Genomic DNA, 26,048 nt, shown 5'->3' on the forward strand with positions numbered 1-26,048 from the left:
ACTTAAATAAACTGCTTTAAATGTTTTTAAAAAATTGGTAATAAATGACAAATTCATAGCTAAGATGTAAATAAATTAATTTCAAATTAATAGTTAACCTCAGATAATAGATGAAACAGAAAGATGACTGAAGAGAACAAAAGCATCTCTTCATTTAAGTAATAGTTCTCTAGAACAAAGCATTGAAGAAACTGTACTCATCATTTTAATTTATGAATAAATTTGGTTCACTAACTGGGTGTTTTATCATATCCAGCAATTCTAACTCACTTGCTAAAATATCACCAAGAAGAGCAAAGGAAAACCTCAATTTATAAAATAATTGAACTATTGGAAAAATTTGAGCCTCATACAGTTGTCAAAGCCACATAATAACAACTAAAAGAATAATCAAACATCAAGCAGATATTTACAGGAACAAAATGCTCTTTGGGTTTTAACGGTTCAATATTTTTACCTCAAAAAGGGGGGAAAAAAGTGGTTGCATCCTAAGCTGTCTTTCACTGATGATATTTTATCAGTAAAAGGTGTTTTTTTTTTTTTTTTTAATGGGGATTCCTTCTTTGAAAGAGAAGGAAAGAAATAAGAATCTGAAAGTAAAGGATATAATCACACTTAAGTACCATACTCATTCTTTCCTTTACTCTGATGCTGCACAGATTAACAATATTTGCCTTTTTAATTACTATTTTTGAAAATAAATAAATCCAGATGGCACATCAAATGGGTTTAAAATGATGCAAGACATGAGTAGAAATGTCAATTATGGCAGTGTTTTCCAATTATATTTATATTATAGTAAATATGGAGATGTTACTCCTACAGTGGTGGTCTGAATAGGTTTGTGATGGATTTAGTACCATACTGCTCCATGAATCACATACCAGATTTCTAAACCTTTTAGTTGCTGAAAAAGCATGACATGTAAATACCTTAACAGGCTAGCGTTTAAATATATATTTTTTAATTTAATTTAAAAATATGTATTTTGTGATGTTACGATTTACAAGTAGGCATCACACACTTAATCCACTTTATGTAGGGTAGCAGAGTGTAAACAGAAAATCCTCAATTTTCTGTTAGTTTTCTTTTGTGTTTTTTCCAAAGCAAGTGGTCATAAATTTTACTTTATCTTTAGTTTTGTGTAACTTACACTGTTCTCAAAATGGCCATATATAGTATCCTCTTTAAGTTCTACCAACTGCTCATTTCTGAAATATATCAAGATCTATGAATAGAACGTTTTCTTTTAATTTTTATGCTACATGCAATTCAGCTGAATTTGGGAATAATAAAGTAAAGAAATTAAGAATATTAAAATAATTATTATACTCATGATTGTTATAATAGGAATAAAGAAATAGAGATAAATAAGAAATAATAAGAAATAAAAAAGCCCTGATGTAAGTGATATTAGAACAGTAAAATACATGATGTACATCATTTTTTCTTTTTAAGTTTTCTCTAGACTGAAGACTGCTATTAGAAGATTTATTCAAAAAGTGCTAGACTGTCTTTGATTTTTTAGTAAAGCAGTAATGTTCACCCGGGATGAACTTATTCAGATATTGTTTGTCATTAAAATGCTTAAAAATTAGAATAACTAAGAATAACTAAATACTAAGTCTGTAAGAAAAGAGGTTTCACTCGGGACAACTGGTCTAAGAGCCCTTCAAGGCAAAGCATCCTGCATCATGCCTAGGGAAGAATGCAGAATTTGGACTTGTATACATTATTACGCTTTCCCAAGTTGGCCTCAAACCATTTGCAGCTAAATTACTTCCTAAACAAGATGTGGTTCCTGTGTATTTAATAGTTCTCCTCTCTGCTTTTCCATGAGCTTGTCCAATTTCACCTTGAGCCTAAACAAGCCTTCAGAATTTAGAGCAGCCTGTGGCAAGGTGTTCAACAACTTAAATGGACATTGCGTGAAAACTCCCTTTGTCGTCTTGTTTCGATCCTGGAATACACTCAGATCATTTAAGTAACCCTCATTTTATATCAGAAAAAGACAATAAATCAGTTCTTGTTCACCTTTTCTATACCTTCATGCAACTTCAAAGATCCCAAATATATCTCACAGAGATTTCTAGAACTTAAAGTCCTAGCTGACTGGTTTCCATTTACAAAGGTACTCTATGTGTTTCTTGTTATTCTTCTCTGAATCTTTTCCTAGTCTTTTTGTTTATTTTATTGACTTGTTCCCTGCTACAGAATCTTCATCAGCAACGTAATACCGAGTATAAAAAGCAATAAAGAAAATTTGACAAATCCAATTCATAATGAATATCCAGCCACTTTTTAATTTGCAAGTGAATGAAGCATGTCATTTAAGCACTTTGCTCTGTAATTAATAGAGAAAAATCAAGCCATTACAAATGACTTACTATTTGAAAAAAAGTTTTTTTTTTTTTTTTTTTTAATATACTGAATTAAAAGTCATCCCAAACTTATTTCAATACACTACAAAAATCATAGATCTATACCAATCTTCCCAAGCAGTTAAACTTTCAAATCACCTGTTATTTAAGGAAAATCCATTACTGGATATTTTAAACAAAAATTTTATGTGCCTCTATAAATTACTAAAAATAGTTAATTAAGTCTCCTTCTGAAGTAAGGAAATCCGTTCAATAAATCACAGTTTGACACTTTTGGAAATACTCCTAAAGCTATTTAATGTATCAGCTGTAAAAAAAAAAAAAAAAAAAAAAAAAAAAAAAGGCTTCCTGTTATATTCAGACCTTCCCTAAAGTTTAGTAAATATGATGTTGATTATTGAAACATTCAATATCCTCTTCAGGGTATCATCAAGAGGATAACAAATTTGTAAAGCCTCATCTTTCATTATTTTAATATAAGATTTTAAAAAGAATGAACAAATACACAGTTGACAGCGAAGACTGAGTTGTGTTACAGGATCTCTAGCCAAAGTATCCCTCGATCTACCAATGCAAAAGGCAATGTCTCAGGAAAGAGACTGTAACTTATGTTTTTCTTCAGGGGCCTTCTTACCTTTGTCCTGGGCATGTTAAAGGGCAAGTCATGTAGGTATATGGAATAAAGTCATTATTTTGTCACAGTAACCATACTGCTTTTTCAACGTTACCTATGTAAAGGTACCCAGGGATTTTAAATAGAAAATTCATTCTTACTCATCTTTTTTGAAACTATGTGAAACTCGAGTAATTTTTGGAAGTCTCTGTCTACAGCACATACATAGCATTTCTAAGAGCCATATATGATGAATTTCAATGGAGATAATATCCATGTCTAAACGTTATGCATGTTTAAGCATTATGCTCAGTCAGGGTCATAATGATATAGCATTTCTAAGAATTAAAGTTCATGCTACTATATATATATATGTATATATATATTCTGAAAATCTGACAGACTTAAGAATTCAGAATGACCAAAAGCAGCATACCAGAACATTTTAACCAGAAGAAGGAAAAAAACAGCAACAATAAAAAAAATCTTGCCTAAAATACTTTTGTTGCTTCTTTTTGGACTTTTCTGTTCTTCTTTCCTTATTAAAAAGCAGTTTATGTATTATTTTTAAGAAATACATATTTCACTATAGAAAAATAAGAACTCACTGGAAAAAATATATATCTATTAATTTTTTTTGTTGTGTTACATCACTTTGTTTTCTCTTCTGCAACATTTTCTTAAGGTGCTGCCACATATTGCTGACCACTCAAATTATTATCCAACAGAAATCCACACTGCTAAAGAATATTATGATATGTTATCTATGATAAACGTTATCTATGAAAACAGCAGATAACCTAAAACAATCAAGGCATTTTCTTAGCAAATATTTTCAGACTGAGATGGACATACAAAAATAGATAAAGAAAACCCAGCCTTGCTTCATATCCACATTCCTATTTCTAGTATCGTCTACGCATGGAAGTCTGTATTTTAAAATCAAAGCTCATTTATCTGAGAATCCACTTAAATTGAAGCCCATTGTCTGAATTTGTAACTGTATTTTTTCCAAGTGTAACTTTACTTCTACAGTGCAGTTTCTATATGTGGGATATTGCTATGTGATATAAAAACGAGCGTTTCAAAGAGAAGTCTAACAGTCTCAGCATGATGGTGTTGCTTCATATGCAATGTCTTTTCAAGAAAGAAAACTTTTAACAGTTACCAGGACTTTATTCAAGGTCAAACCAAATTCCACCCATACAAAATTTCACTCAAACTTTCTACAAGTTATTGTAATGGAAAAAAAAATATATGTTTTACTGCCACCCTCCCTGTTCCTTCAGAGTTTGTTTTTGAAATCATATTTTGATGATTTTAGAAACAGAAGTGTTTCAGGGTGCAAATGCTAATGTAACTTAAAACCTGTAATATTAGATTCAATTGGACAGATCATTTTTTTCCTTGCTGCCATTAGCTATGAGACTATTTTGCTGTTTTTAATTTCATGGAGTTCTTAATGGGCTCTCTGTTCCATTTCTTTTATCTGCATCTCAAGTACATACATCCCTTTCTCATCCAATCTCAAAGTGTTTTTTTCTTGTTGTTGTTTTGGTTTTGTTTGTTTTTACCAGTCCTAGTCTAGGTAATTGTTAGTCCAATTCTAGATTCCAGTTCAGCAAGCCAGATGAATAGAGCCAAGTCCACCACCACAGGTCTTTGCTTGCCTCAAATTCAGCTCTGCAGCAGACTTGATCTCACCAAGTACTTCCTCCGTCATGTCTTCTCATCTCTCCAACAGCAGAGTTTATGAACATGCATTTATACACTTGAGTGTTCCCTTATAGCAGGCTAAGCAAGCATGCCTCTTTTCAGCCTCCTAGCAACATAGAAAATGTCCCAAGTAAGGAGCATTTCTGTTCTTTGTTTCAAGATCTAGTGCAGGAATTTGTGCATAGCCATCCAATCTATCATAGCCAATGTGAGCGCTCTGTTGTATGGCTATGGAGTTAATGTTCAGCCAGCTCACTACAGTGCACTCAAGGGAACATGACCAACATCTACCACTCTTTGTACGCTGTATTTATTATCCCACGTGTTATCTGTATCAGCACATCTGAGAGGGCAAGAAGCCTGAACACACACGGTGGACCATGTGCTCCTAAGCACCGTGTATTTGTTGTTGTTGTTTTGTTTTAAATTGTCCCGTATGTATTCAATGGGTTGCACAACCACTGGGACAATACCTGCATACATTATGTGATGTCACATAGCTAAGTACCTGCAGCAGAAAAGGGAGAACTAGCTCCAGGGACTGTTTAATAAGTTTTTGGCACTGTACTTTCTTCTCAACAGGATCCATCTCTCCTCACCAGTTGAAACACCTCCTATGCATCCCATGAAGCCACCTTTGAGGATTCCTTTCCAACTCTCCAATGGAGAACAGAGTGGGAACCCTTCTTCAGTGAATCAAGGTTTAAAGAACAAAAAGAAGGAAAAACAAAAACAAAAAAACACAGATCTATTACCTAGACTTAAGAAATAAAAACACAGTCTTTAAGATTTTTACAGGTTAGTATAAAAGCTGACCATTGCCAGATTTGACTACTTTTCCTCAGCTTAAGTCTCCTAATAAAAATACAGATAGCTTAGCTAAAACCATGACAGGCAGTTCAATGCACAAAATACCTCTGACACAGATAAAAGTAGTGGCAAATTCACATCCAATATTCTTTGGAATCAGGTAATCTTAAAGATCAGTCCAGAGAGTCAAACGGTCAGCATGAAAAAACTATCTCCCAAATAATGAACAAACACAGAGGTAATACCAACATTGCTCCTCTGGTACTGAAGGAGCTGAATGCCAGTAGATGAGACTGGGTCTTTCTACAAAACTCCTTTCCTATTTGTTTGGCATCTAGCCTCGAGTGGAGCACTGGAGTGACAAGTGAAAGGATGTTAGTTTGTTGTTCAGTGCCAGCCTCCAGGGAGGATGCTGTCAGCTTCCTTTGCTGCTCCAGACTTGAGGGCCAGGCCACCTCAAAGGCCTGTATTCATGGGGCTGGCACAGCACAATCAGAATCCAAAGCTGCTTCTAGCAACTCTGGCACCAAATTCCCCATGCTCAATGTGCACCTCACTCCCTTTTTTTTGCTTCACACTTCTAGCACCGTTGATGAGGCTGGGCTAAGAGCCACGACTCTTCAGCCCTCTGTTTCACAGATTTCCTTCAGTAAGATTTCTGTGGAGAATGTCTATTCGATACTAGCGGCATTACTAACAGCAGGTTTCAACAGAACAGTACCAAAATCATTTGCCAGGAAATATCAAATGCTCATTAAAGCTTATATTCACAAATACTGATAGAATACTGATTTTTTTTATTAGTAGTATTTGAATGAATTAATAATTAAAGCATGAACCCTCTAGATCCCCATAAAAATTTAAACGCATTATTTCTTTAACAGAGCACCTTCTATGGATCACTACGAATAAAATAAGAACAACCACCATCTTTCCACTACAAATAAATACAAAAGTTTTTGGCCATGCTTCTCCTGTTATGTTGTCAAGATTCAACTTGTAATGAGGGCCTTACATTGGATTAGCTGTACTACAAGAGTAGAAGCCCAGAGTTGAGAGAAAAGGTGAAAACAGGTGATATGCAAGGTAGCAGGCCACCCATGGGACTTTAACATGCCCGTTCAGGAAGTCTTCCTCAGGTGCCTGTTCACTAATGCACAAACAAACCTTTGGTAATAAAGGCAAAACTTATTTTCTGACCTCTGCATACAATTGCACAGTCTGGAGAAGTCCAGACAACAGTGGCATAACAATAAATAACAGACTACAGAGAGATCACATCGCATCTATGAGGCTGGAAAGAATTCAGCCAGCTGTGCTGAAAGTGATGGCCTATATGACTGTGAGGCTATCATCTCTATCTATAAAAAACAGTGACCCATACCAGGGAGATCTTTGGGAAATGGAAAAAAAGCTAGCATCTTAATCTTAAAAAAGTAAGAAGGCAGATCCAGGGAATTACAAGCCAAACAGCTTCACCACGGTCCCTGTACAGATCCATGAGAAGTGTCCTCTTCGAGTCCATTTCCAGGCACAGGAAAGACAAGAATAAATACTCAGTGTAGATCTACCAAGGATTTACAGCACTTGACCAACCAGACTGTATTCTAGAGTGAAATAATAGTTATGTCCAGATGAGGAAATTGGTCAATCTAGCACACCTTAACTTGAACCTAGTATCTGTGAAGACAATCTGCACTTCAGAATCTGTAATTAAACCAGTGATAGAAAATTCAACATTTTTTGTGAATATCAGTACTGGAAGGTTATTTTTATATATGTTTATTATATTCAAGCTTATATAACTTGTATTAGAAGAAAACCATTTCTACTGTGAACTGGGTAGATCCATAAAGTCAGGCCAAAAAAAAAAAAAAAAAAAAAAAATGGAAAATTAATATTATTAAAATATATAACAAATTTATATGCATTTATATAAATTTGTTGCAAAATTCAGTCATTGTACAACTGCACCCTAGTAGGTGTTATTTTTGTTAGAGCTTAAAGCTATTCATAATGTGGACAAACTATTATTTGATTGAAGATGGGGGCTCTTTCTCAAGAGTTATCACCTTAATTTATTGATAAAATGTAACCAAGACGTTCAATGCCTTTTTATGTCCTCCTGTTCCTAGTGGTCCTCTTGCAATTATGTTATTTACAGATGTGGTCAATAATACAGAAACTTAAAAATATCATATGGACCAGCAAGCCTCATGAATATATAATGCTGAGTTACATTAAAAAAAAAAAATGTAGAAAAAGCAGTCATTACAAGTGGCTATGAAAAAAAGTATCAACACTTAACACACATTGTCTGTTACTAAGTTCTGAGGACTTTACAAATCTAACAGGAAAGTGTACAAAATACTTCACATACCTGGATGAATGACCTGAGTATGTTACTACATTTTTGCCTTTGGTCAGCCCTTCATAGAAATAGAGGTAGATGTCCAAATTTTCCTTACCATTGGCCACAGCACAGACATAACAGCAAAAACATTATCTGGAAATATTACCAGTTCATGTAAAATTATGAGATACTTTAAATGCAGAATACTAATAATACATGGAATGGTTCAAAATTTCACCATAAGACTGAGCAAAGATATTTACACTGTCAGCATACATGGCATTTCTCTACATACGCAGTTATCTAGCTATAAAATCTGTAACTGGAAAAAACACCCTGTCGACTTCCTCAGGACATGCTGGGAAAGACTTAAACAAATTGACTCTATTTTCTGTGACTCCCTTCTACAGCCAATTTCATATCTTACTAAAAGCTGAGTTTGTGCCAAATTGGTGGAGCAACAATAAGGCAGTATCAGATAACACATGACATAACAGGACAGGAAATGTACTTTACTTTGCTCAACTCAGAAATGTAATTATGTATACGTTTACATAGGAAATACATTGAGAGAGAATTTATTATTATTATTTTACTATATTAAATATAAGCATTTAACTATACAACAGACATGCATACATACTTTGCTAAAGTTAGATCTAAGCTCTGCTAGTACTTACTTTTTCAAAACAGGCTATTAACCATTTTCTCATCCCATGTCTATTCACAAATCAGTATTATTAATATTTTTACCTCTAATTTTTTTGCTGTTTCTATAAATAGTCCATAACTGTATCTGCATGTAGACTAGGCTATAATACATAAAATTTTGCGTATTTTAGAAGTGATATCTCAATTTCCAAAAAATCTACCACAATTACAACAGACTACTAATTTTACAACAGTGCAAGAATGATTATAAGACAATCTGTGTTCTAAAGCTTTAACTAAAACTTTAGTTTATATTTCCCGTTTAGATAAAATAAGAATGCTGAACTGGAACTTTTTTAAAATTTAAGTTCTTTAGCTACAAAATCAAGCATGCATTCCCATCTCTTTAAAAATGTTAATGAAAATGTAAAAACTCCTTCAAAACTGTTTTATCAGTATTTGTTCATGAGGAAGAACACGTATTCTTAGATGAAACCTAATCGCTTTCCTTTTAGGTTCATTTATGGACAGAATTATCTTAAATAAAGCATTCCTAACGACAAGAACCTGTGTTCTTTGGTCTCATTCTGTAAATGGAAAAAAAAAAAAAAAAAAAAGACAGTTCTGCAATAGAAATAATATTTTTTTTTTCAATAAGTTATTTAAACAGACTGAACATACTGATACAATAAATAACCACAGAACAGAATGGAAAAGACCATTTCCAACCTCCATACTCATTATGTAACAGTTACTGTTCCCAGGTGATCCAGAAGATGAAATACATCAAGGGGAAGAATGCCCTAAAAAGGATGAAAAATGGACTATAGTCTGTATCTATGCCAATAATCAGAGTCAGCCTTAAGATCTCCCTAAAGCCTATTCTCTTCAAGCATTTATACTGTTAAGTCCACTGGCTCAAACCTTGAATTCTTTTGAACTCTCCATGCCTCCAAGGCACACAACTCTGTGCTGTACTTAGGAACTGACCTTGACACCTGGAACCTGAGCATAAACCTCCTGGGTTAAAATTTGTTTGTGTTTACTGCAAAGCAGTAAACACAAGCAGGCAGCAAAAGAAAAAAAGAAAAAAAAAACCTACAGCAACAACAAAAACCTACTATTTTGCTTCCTTCTGTCTGCAAACTCTCCTACACTCCTCTGAAAACCAATTCAACAGCCTGCTTTTCCAATGCTTAGTGCAGTCAGTGTTGGGAGTAGAAGCTTGAGCCAGCATTACATCTTCAACATTCTGGTTTAGACATATCACCACTAAGACTATATCGTAGGACGGGATTTCAGACTCAAGGATATTGTTTATTGCTATTTAAATGCATCTGAAAAACTAAGCAAACTTATATGCTTATGACAAAGTGAAAAAGCATTGCATAAACAACATAATAGTGAAAAAGTTGGCAATCATTTTTAAGTCCATAAAAGCTGAAATAAAATAATTTCCCATTCTTGTTATGCAATTTTGATAGCCTACCAGTAATATTACCATAACAACAAATAAGTAGTTAACAAAGCATTAAATTTGTAACATCTCTAACATAACTATGAATAACTATAAATATGTAACTATACTAACATAACTATAAATATGTAAAATACACTATTATAAACACATCTTCTAACAGATCAGTACATTTGTAGAGTGAACTATCTAGTGACCCCAGAACAAGGCCACACATGTGACTTAATTGCATTAATAAACATTAGGTCTATTATCAGAAAACCACAACTTGACAATTGTTGAATAAAAACAAGAGATTGCAACAGGACCCCCAGATGGACATGCAGAAAGGTAACATAAGAGCACTTTAAAGTACAAGCATATAATGATATTAAATAATATAAAATAATAATAATAATAAACCATCAGTTATTGATCAATAAAAAATTCAGAGGAAGAACTGAGAAGAACCAGTTTTAGAAGCTGAGTTGAACATGCATAGAATTCCCCATGATTGACTCAGGCTGAGATGCCTTTTGACAGCAAGTAACAACTAGTTGCCCAGACACCAGACTTCAGAATGAGAAACCACAAATTGATGATGGGTATGTAGCAGTACACTGTAGTATATTATCATTAAAGTGAAATATGTACCCCAACTGCTTCTAGCAGCATCCCATCATTGAGGCATTTGTAATTTGGATGCAATAAATTAAAATGTTACCCTATTTCTCCTACATTTTGAATTGCAGCCTTTACATGATCTCAGCATTGTGTATCCTAAATACTTAGACAGCATGTGTTCTTATAATTTCTCTCTAAATTATGCATATTAAACTAAAAACTTGAACAATAAAGCTTTCAAAACAATGTACACCCATAACACACAAAAGTACACCACTTTATCAAAAACAATAAAAGTCATACAAACTTTTATTATATTTGCATTTAGAATCTTTTTATTGATATAAGCCATTAACCTGCAGAAATCAAATGCTATCTTGATGTAAAACCCTATTTAACACGAACGAACTCTATACCACTGAAACAGCAGCACTTATAGCCATATCAAAAGAAAAAACATCCAACTCCTAACCAGCCCTGATACTGTGATAGAAAACTGCAGATATCCCAGTACTTGTAAGAAAAGCAAAGAAAAGGTCTCATCAAGCTTATATAAAGTAAGTGTCAAGTATGTCTAAGAAATATAACAACTGCAAAATGGGAAAAAAAAAATAATGAGATAGTACATGCATGATTCCAAAACCCTACACTAAATGTGCACACATACACATTCCTGAATTATTACTACTTGCTCTTTATACAAAACCAACTGCGAAGAGCAGGTTATTATCACAGTTCACTATTCATATCTCTTATTATAGAAGCCTGGGAAAACATTGAGTCTTGATGATGGGAGAACCTTCTCTGCAGCTCAGGCTTACTAAAAAATACTAAGATTGAACTAGCGTGGTAGGGGAAAAAAGCAAAAAAAAAAATCTTTCAGAAGAAAAAGTAACATACCTTCTATGTCTAAGAGCAGTTGAGTTATCAGGCCAGCATCTCCTTGCAGTTTGCTCCAAAACTGATGCTCAGAAAGTGGGTTGGTTGGTTACAAGTAAGGGTGGTGGAACAGACTTGTGAGTTTTCTTCATAGGCTTTACCACTTTTAGATCGTTAGTAAGTAGCACCTGTTGACAATTAACTAAAGGTATGGATATGTGGGTGTAGAGTTGTGAGTAGTTAGTTGTCATTCACTACCACTTCAATACTGATGTCATTACCTAGTGGACTATCTGATTCTGATGCAGTTACCACCCTATTCCTTGAATGTGACTTTTTCTTCTTCCCCTGCTTTCCAAGGCTATAATTTGCTCACTTTCTCAAAATTTACAGCTGCTGTGATATGTGATACAAAACATTGATTTTATTTGAATTAGAACGTATGCATTGTGAAGTTTGAGAGTAGTTAAGCATCACTATTCATTTCAGTGTGTTATTGACAGGATCCTAACATAATCAAACCTATTTACAAGGATGATATAACTAGTTCCAAATATATTGCTTATGATCTGTTGCTTGCATTTTCCTTGGTTTTTAATATATATTTAGCATTATATTAATTACTTGTTAAATTATTTCTGTACATGCACTATAAATATGTTGCTGGTTGAGGTATTATAGTTGTCTTCATTTCTAAAAACAGTAACAGTCTCATCAGTAGATTTCAGATACAGAGAGAGAAATTAATGTTGGTAAGAAGAAGAATGCTGGTAAAAAGCGGTTATAAATAAGTCAGTTATCCCTTTTTGATTTGTGGGATGCAAAAACAGCTTTCTCATACATCTTGCCAACATTAGAGAAGAACAAATTTAGCCATTTGGAAAACATAATACAACATAATGGATATCCCTGTAAAATCTGTATGAGTAGTATCTTATTCAGTACAATAAATGCAACGTACCCTGTGGGTTAGGAAAATTAGGAATATTCCATCAAGTAATACATATTCTGTAGCAGTAGTCTAACCTAGCTTGACACCATTGGAATTGGGTTCCATTATTTGGATAGATAAGCTTGGAAAAGATAAGCTGCCTCATGGAAAAGAAATAGTTACTCTGCAAATGAAAGAATTTCACACCTACATCTTTGTATGTTTGTTTAAAGAAAACTCAGTCAGGCTTCATTTCTTAGAAAAATATTTGCAAGCTTAACTATGTCCTCAGTGCTAAACAATAAATTTCCCCTTTTGTTTATCTCCACAGGAAACATACTTGTTTTGGACAGTTTTGGACTCCTTCTTTCAACTTATATTTAAAGTCACAGAACATCCTGAGTTGGAAGGACCCACAAGGATCAATGAGTCCAGCTCCTAACCCCCAGCCTGACCCTCCCCTGTCCCAGCTCCATGCCGTTCCCTCGGGTCCTGTTGCTGTCCCCAGAGAGCAGAGCTCAGCGCCTGCCCCTCCGCTCCCCTCGTGAGGGAGCTGCAGGCCGCCATGAGGCCTCCCCTCAGCCTGCTCTGCTCGGGGCTGAACAAACCAAGGGACTTCAGCCCCTCCTCATACATCTTGCCCTCTAGACCCTTCACCATCTTTGTAGCCCTCCTTTAGATGCTCTGTAATTGTTTTATGTCCTTCTTGAATTGTGACACCCAAAACTGCACACAGTACTCCAGGTGAGGCAGTAGCAGAGCAGAGCAGGACAATCCCTTCCCTTGACCGACTAGCAGTGCCATGCCTGATACACCCCAGGGTACAGTTGGCCCTCCTGGCTGTCAGGGCACACTGCTGGCTCATATTCAACTTGCCGTCAACCAGAAACCCTAAATCCCTTCCTGCAGGGCTGCTCTCCAGCCTCTCATCTCTCAGTCTATACTTATAGCCTGAGGCTATATATAGATGGTCTCAGGCTGTAAACTGAGACTATCTATAGGCTGTCCCTTCCCAAATACAGATCCAGCACTTAAACTACATACAGTTGATTTCCCAGCTCTCTGATTTGTCAAGATCTCTCTGCAAGGCCTCTCTACTCTCAAAGGAGTCAACAGCTCCTCCCAATTTAGTGTCACCTGCAAACTTCCTAAGTATACCTTCAGGTCCTCTGCCTCCAAAACACTCATGAAAACAGAGAATTGCCCCTAAAATGGAGCCCTGGGGAAGAGATAATGAAGCCTAAGTGAAAATGAAGCCCAAAATTCATACTACCAGTAATTACTTCACCTACTCTGAACTTTGCCTAACCAGAATTAATTTTATTTGCAATAAAAGTCCTGTATTAGCTAACAAAATTAATGTAGCATTATGGTGCTTCTGAGACAATAAGCACAGTTCTCCATCTCAAAAAGCTTCCTGACTTTCCAATTTCTCAAAGGCTAGTTCTAATACGACCTACATTTAAATGCTTTCCTCATCCCTTAAGAAAGACCTGTCTTGTGACATTTTCCTTTATCCTACTTTGCAGATATTAAATAAATAATGTTGACAACACTGCATATTCTAGTTACTTTTTACCTTGACAAAAACTATTCTAAAATGGACTAAACAAAAGAGTTTCAAAATTTTCAGATAAAATGCATTATAGTGATACCATATCTACAAACATGAGAAAGACAAAGGAGATCCAACCCTTCACCCCCCCCCCCCCCCCCAAAAAAAAAAAAAATCAAAAGAAATTGCAGGTGTTTTCTTCTCTAACACACCATGACATTTTTTTGCAGAATTAAGGTGCCTGGATATCCTAGCCATATGTAGAAAATTCTTATTTATGTATGACAAAGAACACTAAAAATAAAATAAATTATCACAAGACATAAACATTGCCTATAATATCTTGTATTCTAAACTTCTAAGACTTCCCAATTTATTTTATTAAATAATAACTTCCATGAAGCTACTTAGTAAGAAAATCTGAAACAAGGAGGCTGTAGCAATGTGGGGGTTGGTCTGTTCTCCCATGTGCCTGGTGACAGGACAAGGGGAAACGGGCTAAAGTTGTACCCGGGAAGGTTTAGCTTGGATATTAGGAAGAACTTCTTTACCAAAAGGGTTGTTAGGCACTGGAATGGGCTGCCCAGGAAAGTGGTTGAGTCACCATCTCTGGAGGTCTTTAAAAGACGTTTAGATGCAGAGCTTAGTGATATGTTTTAGCGGAGGACTTGTTAGTGTTAGGTCAGAGGTTGGACTAGATGATCTTGGAGGTCTCTTCCAACCTAGAGGATTCTGTGATTCTGTGATCACAGTCAAAGCACCCTACACCTAACACGTGTCAGCAGAAACTACAGAATAACTACAGTGGCCTTCCTCTGTCTTTTGAATGGCAGGCCTGGATTTACTAACTGCAGAGGAGGCATCAGAGAACAAGGCTCAGAAGGGTCTAGCTCACTCTTTTCTCTGTTAGTAATTCCAGGTATAGCATACAACCTTTTTTTTTTTTTTTTTTTACATGACACATGCAGTTTTCCCTCCTGCTCATTCATTTACAGAGCAGCTAATCTAGCCCAAATTCTAGCTCAAATGCTTTGGAATAGCCCTAAAGCAGTTTCTGTAAATCAGGTACTACAGTGTTCTCTTAGGCATGTAAATGTGCCAGATATCTTTTCTGGCACCTACATTTTTCTGCTCTATACACATCTTATTTTCATTTTCCGTTCCCTGCTTGTTCAGCTGTCTCTTTCTCCTGCATGTAATACAGATCCTACCCTTAACTTTATCCTTAACCTCTTTATTGAGCAGCAGTGATAGTATATACAAAACCACACTTTGGTGTTGTATACTTTTTACCACTGTCTTTCATCATTAAATGTTAACTGTCAAAGCTGCAGCATAAGAATAGCCTTCTTCAGGGAAATTAATGGCTCCAAAATGGCTATCTTCCATTGTTTCTACATAAAATAGAGCTATCAGTCATTTTTTTTTAAGAGCAAAGACTGTGGCCTCAGCCTCATTGAGAGGTACAGAAGCTATTCAGAAAAAGAGCAATTCAATGTGCAGCTCTCTGTAAGAGAACATTATTTGTCAGCCTCTAAAGAAGTAACTTTCACTGATGAGGCCTAAAGAAAGGCAGCTCAGCAAAGGAATCTGAATTTTAAGCACAAAAGTAAGTTTGAAGTATCTGGATGATTTTTTTTTTATTAGATTCATGAAGGATAATGAATCAGTATGTTACCAAGTGCTAAATTTCTTAAAGGAATTACTCTTACATGCAATTTAAATATTTGACCCATTTCTTTTAGATTATTAGTAACTGCATTATTCAGATACAATATATGACACCTTCATATGCAGTATAGTACAAAGTTCCTGCTTCATATGGGAAACTCCAAACAACTTTGACTGTTGGCACTGTAAGATGATTGACAATACATCCGATGTTGAACAGCAAGACAAAGAGCAAGAGACAGCCCATTCCTAAATGGTTCCCTGGAAGTTGCAACAAATTCTCTCATATTACAGACATTCTGAATATATAAAAGAACAAAATTCTGCAGTGAGAAATTTCAGCAAAGACTGAGCATGAGTAAAGAAAATCTCCTCCCCTTTGTTGAGATAAGCCTGATAGTGGAAAAACTACCATAAATTTGAGATGGGAATCCAATCTTCTGAAAGAAAATAAAGTCTATCATCTAGTAACGCTGCACCAGCAGCAGCTTGCCACTAATCGACACCATCACATTCTCAGAATTTCCTTTACTAATCATCTACTCTCTTTCATAACTTAATCTTATGAATTTTCCTGGATATTTTTCAGCTTTATTTTAAAAGTGCGTTTTCCTTAGTTCAGTCTTTTGACATACTATCGCATTCTTCAGCTTTGATAATTTTCCTCGTTTCCTGGGAACTATGCTGTCTGCCCAGACAGTTCACCAATCAGGATAATCACAGATGCAAAAATCCCCCAGATTACTGTGATCGGGAAATTTTCTGAAACACTTTAAAAATATATATATATTTTTTTAGTCAGTTTAGCACAGCACCATCATCTAGCAAATTTTATTCCCATGGAATGGAATGGTTTCTACTTTCAATTTTTAACAGAAAAGTTGGAGTGTTGCCTAAATTATCTTCTGTCTCACTTAGTGCAGATTCTTTTCAAAAAATCCTATTTCCTTAATGTTTAAATGTTTGTTACTATCTGTGTAGGTCATGGAGGGGACCCAGTGAGTCCTCTGGCCTAATCAATAAGAATAAAAAAAAATCTCCTGCTCATTACTGTGTCAAAATCATTATGAAGTAAAACTGTAAAACTTATTGGTCTAATCCCTGAGCCTTCAGGGTTTCTCTAAACATCAGGGACATCAGCAGTAATATTTTTACCGACAGAGACACATGGTAAATTTTCAAATGCATAACCCCCTTCATTGATTCTACTGAAGGATTATTCACATGAAATTATTCAAATGAAAATGAAATGCTAGGTTTATCAATAAGCTTGGTTCTTTTCTGTAAACCAGTATTCCCGTAACCAGTATCAAATTGCTGGTAACACCTTATGTCTATTACTATAAAATGCTAGACTTAACATAAATGGTTATTTAACAGTTAAAGAAATAATGTTGTCCTACTTTCACAACCTTATTGCACCCTATCATCTCCTTTCCCATCCACAAGACCACTGTTATCTCAGTCCCTCAGGTCCTATGGCAGGTTTTTATTGCCTTTAATCTCAAACTGAGTAGGTTCGGACCTTGCCAGGATGACTGACAAAGGATAATCCCAGTTGCTGCAGGAAGCTCTGCTGATGCTTCAGTACATGACACACAAAGTTAGTGTTGAATTCATATAGGAACACTGTATTAGAAAGGACTGTGCAGCTAGAAGACTTTTTTCTTCTATGGGATTTAATATTGAAGACCTGACTATTTCACTCTGGCTAAATTCTTGGCAGCTATAATTACAACTGACATGACTCTTTCCATATAAAAAATGGAAGATTAGCTTTTTTGTTTGATGCCAAATTAGGAAATTACATTCTGTATCCTTGAGATTTCCCTATGCTTCAAGTACAGTGAGTGCCTTCAATTTGCCTTAAAATAGAATTATACTGCTGAGCACTACAATCTGCCGTATCCTGTCCCAGAATGGGACCAATTTCAGTGTTACCAAATGTTAACCATTTGTACAGCACAAAGTGCAATGTATTTTGGGATCTTTCCAAATAGAAAGTAATTTGTGAACTTCAGCCTTCTCCTACTCTTTCTTCACTGTATTAGTTTCTGAATTAAGCCCTGTTGAAGTTCTCTACACTAAGAATTAAAAAGAAAGAAAAGCCATAATCCACTCTCCAAACAGTGCTCTTTTCTGTTCAGAAGTCATCAGTAGGATTTTACTGAACTTTATCTTTAATGCCTAAATAGAGCTAAAAAAAAAATAAGACCAAATTAAATGTACATTTTTACTATCTATAAACCTGTCTATATACTTATATCTTCTCTATTATTTTAAGTACCCCTATAGCATTATGCTGAAAAAATCTGTTGAATTCTGTTAAGGATCAAAAGATCCTCACCCCCATTTTTCATTTTACTACATCTGCTTTCACAGCCTTCACTTCAGGATCACTTCCCTATAGAATTGACCCAAAATCCACAAAAGGCAATAAAAGTTTTTTCTGAAGATTTTCTTCACCTTGGGACTAGACTTCACCATTAGTTTCATCAATGGCTATTAGACCAAAAAAAAATGAATCTGAATGAATAGTTGCACTTACTGTATGCAAGAAAAGAGACTTTGAAAGTACAACTAATTATATCAATTTGCTGAAATGGTGATTTTCACACATCCAGCATATATTTAGTTACATTTTCCATACCATTTGAAATTGTAACACAAAAAAAAATGACTTATCTTTTACTACCAGAAATAGGGTGGATACTATTTACCACTACTTTTGATTCAACACCGACCATCTGTATCTAGAGTTTGATTCATTAGGAAATACTGAGTAGCAAAATCTGTCTTATTAAAGGAAGATTGGTCTTAGGTTATACTTATATCACTAATAAGATGCATTCCCTGCTTCCCATTGTACAGTGCTGTCACTATTGAAATTAAGCATTTTTCTAACCAGCTTTTATTAAAGATGGCACATCAAATTCAACATTCTGCCAGTAGAAACCTTGAATCCCTGCCCAAGGAAACCTCGGCACTGAGGAGACTGCTGTAGTAGAAACCAGCTACAGCCTACCTGTTCCAAATAGAGAAACCAAAGATTACAGAAAAAATATATATATATATATATATATATATTATACATAACTCATTATGTATGTCTAATTCTGCTTTGATTCTAAAAGCTATATTATATATGTAGAAGGAGAATCAGGCTTTCTCAGTCTGTGCCATCTTTGCATGACCTTTCCTGAAAATGTTGATGTTAATGTTTGTTTCTGATTTATCTTACAAATAGCAGTTTTCACAGCTATCAATTAGACTGAAAGAACATAAAAACAAAAGGAAAAAGTAGTAAAAACCTTGTAAAGAATGACAGCTCAATGCAGCAGATGCAATGTTGATTTTTTTTTTTTTTAGTAAATCTTGACCTACGATGAAACTATCCTCTAAAATACTACATGTTACTTCCTTTCTCTGTCACTTAAGTTCTGCAATAGACCAGTTACACATGAAGACTAGAGATTCAAAACTTTAGTCCCTTACCATGGGTCTACCTAGAAGCACTACATTGTGAGGTCATCTTAGTTATGGTGACAAACAAGCAGGAACAGAATGTCATAGCTGTCAATATGATAACTACAAAATGAAAACAAAACAATATACCAAATCTTTACAGTCAATTCAATGCTAACAAGAATTAAGATTTAAGATGAGACTGCAACTCCCTTCTTTAGTCTACTGGAAATGTTCAGTAATATTGTACTTCATATATAAATGGCAATCACAGCTGAAGATTGTCAACCATTACCTCTAGGCCTGAGATAGTGTTTTGTTTTCCACCATCTCACAATGAAGTAACATTGACTCAATAGCAGCAGAGATAAAGTACTTAAAAGGCACAGAGGAAAAGTATGTCCGTAAGCTGCCCTGCTGGAGAAATTCTAACCAAAGGGTATTGATATAAAAAGAGAGGTAAGATGAGTCTAGTGTTACTGTGATCAAAAAATGCAAACAGATGATCTTCACTCTCATGAGATTGAGGAATTATAATACCAAACCACTGTACAAACAAAGTGAGATAATAAGCCAGCCAATAACACAGAATGTTATGAAATGAAACATGCACCAAAATGCTGAGAATAATAATAATAATTTTTTTAAAAGTAATTTTAAAAAAGGCAGAAACCTAGCAATTAATATGTGATTCTTTTTTCAATGCATGTTTGCTGATAACCATTAAAAATCAAAAGGAAGCTGTAATTTAATGATGTTATAGTTTTGCCACAGAAAAATTAACAAAATACTTACTGTTGACAAATGGCATGAACAGAAAACTACCTTTGTAAGATGTAGCCATTTCTCTGTCCTACATTATTCTTTCCAGATAGAGACTTCTAGTCTGATTCTAGTCCAAGCTTCCTCGTGTGAGAGACACAACTCAAGCAATAAATCTGGATTTGTAAGATAGTGTACATAACTTATGTATGTGTGAATAACGTACACATAAATACACACCTTTTTTCCTAAAGATGTTCTGCAATTTAACTTCTATAATTACATATCATTTCTTGGAAAGAGAGAGACAGAGAGAAGTGGGAAAAAAAAATCTTAACATCCTTCTTCATAAGAATTCAAAAGAATTTTTAAAAAATCATCTAATACTGTGCATCTATGAAGATTTGCTGCTAAGAACATGTCTGAGAATCTAAGCAAAATTCTTACCTTCACTTTCAAATAAAAAAAAAAAAAAGAATTACTGTGAAAAATATTTAGTGATTTTTTTTTTTTTTGATATTTTGCAATTCTTCACCATGATGTGCCAAAGGGAACTTTCATTAACACAGCATTATCTCAAGTTTTCTTAAAATAGAAGATTTTCCTTAGTGACCATCTTGACTAAGTTGAGTTGAGATCATGTTGTTAATGGTATACAGTGTGTACGATAAGGTAAAATAATTCACCCAACAACTTAGAAAATTTCCATTCTCAAACAGTAAGTAAAAAATAACACCACTTTTACGCATTTCAGATTTCAAAGAAATGAAAAGTATTTCAAGGAGCATAGAGAACTTCAAAGTTATCAGTGTGCTCTAAAAAAAGCAAAAATAAAATAAATTTGTCATCAAAACCCTTGGGAAAATAATCGTCATGATCTCCTTACATATAAGTCAATCCCTACCGTCCACTTTTAGACAGCTTCAGAAACGGAATTCTCATCTTGTTTAGTCTAGCTTCTTCTTTTTCAAAAATGGTAAAAGACAAAAATAATAATAATTACCTCTTTTCTCGCATCCTGAACAGGAAACACAAAGACCCCACAACCTTTCAGTGTTGTTCCCTCCCCCCCTCCTACTTCTACTTCATAAGATCACCAAATTAAAGCAAAGAGAATTTTGAAATTACACTTGTTTGAACCACTACACTGCAGTCCTTAACTAAAAATCCTTGTACTGGAAGTTAGCCAACTCATAATGCTTTCAAAAAGAAGCTGGAGTCTTTGAGAAATTCCGTGCATACATAAATTCTGAGAAATTACATAAGTGTATCACATCAAGATGAAAAATATCTTAAAACAGAAAACTTCAAGATACATATTACAGTAATAATATTTGTATGCTTAATAGCTTACATGAATAATACATGAATATAATAATAATATATGAATAACAAAACACTGGATCATCATCACCAAGAAGTTACTGTTTTTAATGTGCAAATATCATGTGGAATTGACAACAGTCAATATTTCTACTTATTCTTCCCAATAAATGAAACATAAGATTCATCACCTGCACACGCTGGAAGGCAATAGATTCAGTGCATCCTATATATTGAGCTTACTGAACATCAGCAAATTGGCTTCCAGTTTCAGTAATTTCAAGCTTTTCTAGTCATTTCTTGTCAGAGTAGCAGTTTACTGCTAAAACTAGATTCTTTCGAAACCAGAGAAATAAAGCTAAACTATGTATTTGAATGCTTAGTTAGCACATGGGAAAAAATGGCTTTTGCAAAGTACTGACAACAAATGCTTTAACTGAGAAGATAAAAACAGCAAAAATGCTGTTAATGTAATGGTATTTTCCTTCACATTTTGTAATGCTGTCTGAAGGGAATATAGACGGTTCTGATTAGGTCTCTTTTGAATACTGACTTCTCAAAGACGCTACCATGATAAATACTTAAAAATCACTGGAATCCATACAGTATTGCTCCTAACAACCGCATGTGCAGTCAAAATGTTCTCCTTCATTTCTGGGTCAAAATTCACAATATATGTTAGCCTATCTGAAGAACTATTCGTATCTAATCCAAAATACACAATGCCAAGTTATCATTCTACTCCTGATTCTTCCAGAAGTATAAGGGTATTTCCTCCTACTTCCATGTGTTTCCATACATTCCGTGCTGGATTGAAACTTCCTGATAAATGTTCCTGAATAATGTTCTACTTGGCATGAACTGAGGTGTCTTTTGGGTACTGTATTCAATCAGGAAGAAAATAATTAAAATAATTTAAGATGGACATCGGCAATGACTTCCTATTTGAGTTTTGGGCAAGTCACCTTCCTGGTCTATACCACTGCGGCTTCCATACATCTTTTATCTATCTTGTCCAACCAGTAAAAGGGAAAAAAATAATCATGGACTGAACCTTCTGTATGCCTATAAAAATGTTAACTATCCTGAAGTCCAAAGTTTAGAATCTACCTGAACTACTATAAAATAAACTAGGAAAAACGAATAAAAGTATTTTGATGTTAATTACATCCACTGTTAACCGAACTAATACTATAATTGAATACTTTTATGCTACTTGCCAAAACTTGCCTAAAGTCCTTCATAGGTGCTTTTTGCATCACTGCTGAAACTCAAAATAAAAATAATAATTTAAAAAATGTAATTGCCTAATTGCCTTCTTATCCACCTGTTTATAAAGTATTAAGCATGTTATTTTCCAGGAATATAATGAAACCACTGAAGTCGCATTTAAGAACGATGAGCTGAAATCCATACAGTTCTTCAATACACTTATATGATGAAGCTTTTCTTTCAATTTATATACTTAATTCTGCAGCAAAATATGTCAGATCAGGTGATTTTGTTATTAAGCATTATGTTTAACTAGAAAATATTCTTCTAGAAAAACTGAATATGAAAATGAAACAACAAACAAATAAGCTCACATATAACCACAAGCAACTATCAACTAAAGAAAAGTTTTTAATTTTTAAGTTTAATTTTAAGCACAAATTTTAGATGGTGCTTTGTTGGTAAGGTTTATGAGCTGTTTTGTAACTTCTCTTTAGAAAAGACCACCACGTTTGTGCTTGAGACTCAGTAAGACTTCAAAATGGTGCGTTAATACCACTGAATACCTATTTCTAGTCATACAATAATTTGTAGTTTAATCCAAACAGATTAGTTTCATTCCATTTTTCTGGAAGTATAAATTGATGCTATACAGACAACAGAAATCATATCAGAAGTAAATGTTGTGCCTGCCACAATTTGATTTGTATTGTAATGTAATATATATATTACATACTTTCCAACTATAGGAAAAATTCTATTAAACACACAAATAGAGCAGGAGAATTATGAATATGAAACAACAAGGAACACAACGTTCAAATTCAAGTCTTACTCAGATCCTGCTGAGACAAAGCAACAAATTATCATGTGAACCAAAACCTCTGAATATAATACTGATTATAAACTGAGGATGATTTTACTTCAATTTACTTGAATAATGTATGTCTGCAAAAAAAGAAACACTGGACAGAACCCCTAAGTATATTTTCCTATTCTTCGCAAGTAAAAGCACTTGCGGGATGCTACAAAGCAGTCAATTGTAAGATTAGTATCATTTCATTATACGGAAAGCAGTGCAAGGCTTCTGTCAGTTTTGGAACTTAAAGCAAATAGCTTACAAGTTTTTTTTGTTGTTGTTGTTTTTTTCATATGTATGTAACACACTGCTGTCATTGGACTTGCAATAGAAAATTTATAGAACATTTCTAAACCGAAACAAGAATTGCATGTTATCCCTGTAGCCGTAACACATTAACATGTCTTTGCTCAAAAAACAACACACACAATTGAACACAGAAGACATTTAAGTATTTATCAACAGCCTACTTTAAGATATAAACTTGAAAATAATAATTGATAGTTTTGACTGCTCATTCAGGGAACTAACAAAATCTATATTTCACAGAATCAGAGAAAGAAAAATTCACTTCAAAAGGACCTCTGAATATTGTCTAGTTCAACCCTGGTTCAAAGCAGGGTCAAGCAGAGCAGGTCCTCAGGCCATGTCCAATGGGGTTTTTAGGTTTTTAGCCTCTCTGTTCTTCAACACATTACATGCAGCTCCTGCAACATTAGTCAAACAAATCCCTGCTAAATAGAGAAGTATTTTTTTTTTTTCTCCATTTCAAAGGAATGAAAAAGCTGATTTGCCACATTTCTTTTATGTCAATGTATCCACTATATGGAACAACATGCCGTTGTGCTACCTAAGAACTTCTGATTTTCAGAATCTTCCCCCGTCAATTCATCAGCTTTTTTCTAACCATGACACTTTATAAACCACATGATGCCACAATGCAAGTTCACAAGAAAATAACACTACAAGAATGATTATGCTCATTCACACTGTGTTTAAGGGACAACATCTTTGAGTGTATCATTAAAATACATGTTTAAAATCCCAGTGGCCTGATTCAGAACTGCTTTATTGCAGCTGTATCAGAGAAGGATCAGAATAATGCAAGTGTAATACTTCACAAGGTAAACTCTAAGAAAAAAAAGGAGAAAAATAAATCACCCAACACAGGCTTCAATACTCCCACTCCATCTCCATTAAGAGGCAACATCAGCTCTCCTACGTACACCATCAAGCAGATATGAATCAAGATGCCAGAAACATTGCAGACTTTCAGCGTATTATTTCTGCAAAATCCTCTAAGGGCATTTAAGAAGGAAAGGAGAAATTATGGTGACATATGGCCCAACCTCATTTAAAGCAAAAGGAACAAAGCTACTTTTAAAATATCTACGTAACTATGTATGTAATACCCATATATGTTCTAGAAAGCAATATATATGAGGAGCAGCTGAGGGAACTGGTTTGTTTAATCTTGAGAAAAGGAGGCTATAGGAAAACCTCATTGCTCTCCACAACCACCTGAGACTGCCACAAAAAGGGCATTGGTCTCTTTTCTCAGGTAACAGGTGATAGGACACAAGGAAACAGCCTCAAGTTGAGCTAGGGGAGGTTTACATTAAATGTCAGGATGAATTTCTTCACAGAAACAGTAGGTAGGCATTGGATTAATCTGCCCAGGGAAGGGGTGGAGTCACCATCACTGAAGGTATTTAAGAGACACACGGATGTGGCGGTTGGAAATATGGTTTAGTGGCATATTTGGTAGCATTACATAATGGTTGGACTTAATCTTATGGGTCTTTTCCAACTTAAATGTTTCCATGACTCTAGGATATGCAGCTGAATTTCTGTAAGCAATTATTTATTTAGTTTAAAAAAATAAAAACCACTTATTGCAGAATTGTTACAGCCACAACAAAGATTAAGTTGTATATGGTACCACTGAAATGACTGCTAAATGAAACAGTCATACATTTCAGGTGCTCAGTTCCTGTATGGCAGCCAACTTCTATTTTGTGAATTCAACTTACTGTCATATCTGAAAGTTTCAGGCATTTGTGGGCCTTGGGTCAAACGTCCTCTGATTCTGGCTGTGTAATTCCTGTAAGGGCAAAACGTGAATGCTTTGACTGACAAAAACAATTATTCATTCAATTATTGTGTCTGTTTCAGGCAAGTGTACTTGCAAGAAATAAATTATTTGGGCAACTTCTGTAATTTATGCCAAGTACCTGTCATTCTATTCCACAGCAATGAGCTTCAGTGCTCATTGTTTAGACCCAGTTTTTGACAGTGCACTCAAACTTAGCTCTGCCATGACGAAACATCTGCCAGGCATGATGATTCCTGGAAGACTTTCTCCAGGATATTTCTGTATTTCTCTCTCTTGGGTATCTTATAGAAAACTTTGACAGCAACAAGATGAAAAGGATTATATTTCAAACGCATTGCCACTTGCCTTTCCAAAATGCAACAACCCCTCCTCTAGTCATACCTTTCCAGAAAAATCATCATAAACTAAAAAGAGTAAGGTGAGAAAATAATAATAATAATAATTTTTATCTAGTGAAAGCAAAGAGTCGCATCAAATCCTATCCATACCATATCAAAGTCCTGAAAAATACTGAGATATCTCAATAAGGACAAACCGATGTGGAATCTCAAGTCTTCCTTAGCAGTATGAGTCACCAGAAGCTGGTATTTTCTTTTTTTTTTTTTTTTTTTTTTTTAAAATCAGTCATTCCACAAAGAAAAGTGAGTTCAGTGTTACAGCAGTGATATTCT

General features: G+C 34.7%; 1 protein-coding gene across 2 annotated transcripts in view; it reads right to left on the reverse strand.

The window, feature by feature from the left end:
• SPOCK3 (SPARC (osteonectin), cwcv and kazal like domains proteoglycan 3) overlaps nucleotides 1-26,048 on the reverse strand; it is a 189,621-nt gene that overhangs the window by 121,541 nt on the left and 42,032 nt on the right. The gene's annotated exons all lie outside the window — the stretch shown is intronic.

The sequence above is a fragment of the Oxyura jamaicensis genome, chromosome 4 (assembly GCF_011077185.1).
Source record: "Oxyura jamaicensis isolate SHBP4307 breed ruddy duck chromosome 4, BPBGC_Ojam_1.0, whole genome shotgun sequence".
Classification (NCBI taxonomy): domain Eukaryota; kingdom Metazoa; phylum Chordata; class Aves; order Anseriformes; family Anatidae; genus Oxyura; species Oxyura jamaicensis.